The 3,629-nt window shown below is 44.2% G+C and overlaps 2 long non-coding RNA genes across 2 annotated transcripts in view; both read left to right on the top strand.

Annotated features, from left to right (window-relative positions):
- LOC108447617 overlaps window positions 1-3,629 on the top strand; it is a 17,766-nt gene that overhangs the window by 8,786 nt on the left and 5,351 nt on the right. The window contains exon 2 of the long non-coding RNA XR_001863267.1: window positions 3,045-3,050. This is a non-coding gene — a long non-coding RNA (uncharacterized LOC108447617). The remainder of the gene's footprint in view (window positions 1-3,044; window positions 3,051-3,629) is intronic.
- Window positions 1,129-2,056, top strand: LOC108447618. Its single transcript, XR_001863268.1, has 2 exons — window positions 1,129-1,795; window positions 1,872-2,056. It is a non-coding gene; the product is annotated as an uncharacterized LOC108447618 (long non-coding RNA).

Here is a 3,629-nt window from a genome sequence, read left to right as displayed (position 1 = left end):
AAACACACACACCTGGTGCTCTCTACAACACAGTATTAAGGGTTAAATTATGAATATTCATCACATTCCTTGGGACAGGTGTGGTTATACAAATTATTTCTCGGAAGTCATTAATATCATTAGCATATGGGCCACACATGCGCTGTACGTCCCGGTGGTCGCACTGAGGAAGGCTCCTCTTCTTCCTCGGGGGTCTTTCTGATGAAGGCCAGTAGTCATCCTCCCAGTGCACTTTTCACCTTTCTCCCTGGGCATGCGTAGTCCTTTGAGGAATGATTCAGCAGTCTCTGAGATAATCCTTGTTCCCTCTATCTTGACAAGATTAGGGTGAATTCAGCTTCTTAGGTTGTGTAATTAACATCTGCTGTCTGAACTAACATTTGCTGTCTCCCAATAGTTAACTTGTGCTTACATGAGTTAGTTATTGACTGCCCCTTCTTCACCAGACGGTGCCCATCAAACCGTGAGCTTCGCTTAAACCTTGTACACTACTTTTTGAAGATGCAGGGTGGGTGAGGACTTGTTGCCGTACTAGGGAATGGAATGCAGGAGGTTCTTAGAGTATTGGCAGTGAAGTTGGAATGTTCAAGGATATCGGTGTGACGGTTCTCAGGGATGAATCTCGCTCCTGGAAGCCTGTAGGATGGTAGCGTAGGACATGACAAAGCAGGGTGCGAGGCACAGGCGGGGTAGGAACGGCGAGGCGTTTCATGCTGGCAGCTCAGTTTGGCGTCGCCAATGTTTTCAGAGTGGAAGCAGATCGATTTGGTTCTGCTGCACTGGAACAGGATCCAAACCTTAGAAAGTATTTCTTTGTCCTTGGGCTGAAAAATATTGCCGTGCAGTATAGGAAAAGTGTGTACGAAGGATGTCCGGACTTCAGGCGGCTCTCTTGAAAGCTGTTTATGGCATAGGCAAAGTTACGGCAGTTCAGGGAGTGGGTATCCAGAGCCAGCCCTACAGCTGCCAGCTCCAGCTGTAGGCACACCTGAAGTCGCTTTCTGTTCAAGTTACAAAACATTATATTCTTTTCTTTTCTGAGTATCTTAATACATGACAACCAATAAGCACCATACACAATACTTTTACATTTGCCTATAGCCTATTATAGCTACTACCATCACCATATTATAGTCATTATTATCCAAGCACAAGAGTAAGTTACAATTTAAGCTTACAATGGAAAATTCTCAGACCTTTCTTCTATCTGCCACATTGACATGTCTTGTCTGCCTGCAATATCTCTCTTTTTTGGTAAAAACATGTTTTCTATTTACTTATGCTCTTCTTGAGACTTATTTACTTGGTGAAAAACATGTCTTTGTTTGTAGTCACATACCTTTGCCCTCATCCTAAAAATCTCCTTCTGACTCATCTCCAACCTTTGCCTTCTCAGCTATGCAGCGATCACTGGTGCAGCAAAACATCTTTTACTCTATATCAAAACTTGCTTTCATTTCTATCTCATCCTCAGTTTCTACATTCAGAGGTCTTTCTGCCAAGCCTCCAGATCTGTGTAATTCCCTTGCCAAACTATCCTCCTCCCCAACAGTGCAGCACTTGTTCCCTTGCACCTTCAGTTCATTGTGGAAAGCATTTATTTTAGTGAGCAAATGTTGTTGTGGCAGGTGCAGCGAAAAGCAGAAGAGTTCTCAGTAAGATCATCTTGGAGAGCTCCAGTGCTGGCCAAAGCCTTGCCACATTCTGCCGTGACACCACCGAGGGAGGAAAGAATGTGAGGTGCAAAGCCCTGAGCAGAGCGGTGGGAAACGGGAGGACCGAAGAGTCGGGCTAGGTACGGATTTAAACTGGGCCGGGTGTAGGAACTGCAGAGTAGGAAGAGTCATTTAGCTGGAATTAATTTGTTTCAGGAAGTGTCTCATCATATAGTCTGCAATTTAACAGTTCCCATGCCAGGAACTGTTAATTGTAGCGGAAGACAGCAAACAAAGCCTAGAGACTCGACTGGGATGTCCCAGGTCCCTGCCAGGTGCAGATTACAAAAAACCAAACCCTGAGGTTACAAAAACACTAAAAGCTCATCTTACAAAACACCTGTAGGTACAAAAATGCTGTTAGTGAGGATCTTCTTGTTATTTTTCTAAGTCCGTGAGAGACTTTTCTCTCTCACAGGTAGGAAACGGGAGGACCGAAGAGTCGGGCTAGGTACGGATTTAAACCGGGCCGGGTATAGGAACTGCAGAGTAGGAAGAGTCACTTAGCTGGAATTAATTTGTTTCAGGAAGTGTCTCATCATATTGTCTGCAACTTAACAGTTCCCATGCCAGGAACTGTTAATTGTAGCAGAAGACAGCAAACGAAGCCTAGAGACTCGACCGGGACGCCCCAGGTCCCTGCCAGGCGCGGATTACAAAAAAACCAAACCCTGAGGTTACAAAACCACTAAAAGCTCATCTTACAAAACACAGGGGGGGAAAAAAAAAAAAAGCAAGCCTACAAATACACCAAAAAAACAGCCTACAAAAAAATTTTGGGTTTTGTTTTGTTTGTTATTTGTCTGGTATTTTGGAACAAAATACCAGAATAACTTAGTTTCAAAATCATAGAAACCCAAATTTCAAAATACCAGAAAAACAGTTTCAAAAAACCACAATACCAAGTTCCAAAATATTAAAATAACCCAGTTTCAAAACACCAGAACACCACGTTCAGAGGTAGCAAAGTAACCCAGTTTTAAATTGCCAGGTTCAGAAATACCAAAGTAACCCAGTTACAAATTACCAAGTTCCAAAATACCAGTTACCCAGTTTCCAAATATCAGAATACCAGGTTCCACAATACCAAATTAATTCCATTTCAAAACAGCAGAATATCAAGTTCCAAAATATCAAAATGACCCCGTTTCCAAATATCAAATTGTAAAATACCAGTTTTCAGATGTCTTGTACAGGTAGGATTCCCAAACCCACAAAAATGCAGTATTGTCAAAATGGGATCTGTGCTACCAAAATGGATATTTTCTCCTCTGAAAAGCTTTCCCATAATGACCAAAGAAAATAGATACATTTTTTTAAATTGTACAGCCAGATGTACAATAAGACTTTTACTTCAAAAGCAAACACTCGTAGTAGTTTTCTGCTTAGATCGTGTCTGCAAGAATCGGCATTTGGGCCGGAGAGCTGCGGGTGGGATCAAAGGATGGAGTAAACCCTCTCCCTGCAGATACACAAGGAAAGACCGAGTAGCAGGGAAAGGGAGTATTTATAAACGATATCAATATTTCACTGAAATTCAGGGCGGACCGGTGACGGGGGTGCTCGGGTTCGGTCCGGTCCTGCCGGGATGGGCCATAAACGACCCGGCCAAACCCTCGACCCCCTCGAGGGTCGCGTCAAACACTTCAAAGGAAACGGGAGTCAGTAACGATTACGGAAGAAAAATTACTGGTAATCGCTTGCAATCGGTGGGGAATTTCCTCGGTAAGTACAAGCCTAGGACATACGGAATTTTGGAGGCGGGAACCCAATTTTGGCCACACGCACCCGGACGAGAAAGCCGGTCCTTTTCCACGGAAAGGAAAGCCCCACACCGCAGCATTTCAAGGGCGGACGACGGCCCGCGTAGGACCTTTCTCTGCCTCATCCCTCCGCTCCGAGGTGCGGCAGCCC

This window comes from Corvus brachyrhynchos, unplaced genomic scaffold (assembly GCF_000691975.1).
Source record: "Corvus brachyrhynchos isolate BGI_N302 unplaced genomic scaffold, ASM69197v1 scaffold137, whole genome shotgun sequence".
Classification (NCBI taxonomy): domain Eukaryota; kingdom Metazoa; phylum Chordata; class Aves; order Passeriformes; family Corvidae; genus Corvus; species Corvus brachyrhynchos.
The sequence above is the reverse complement of the archived record's forward strand: the minus strand, read 5'-3'. Positions and strand labels throughout refer to the sequence as shown.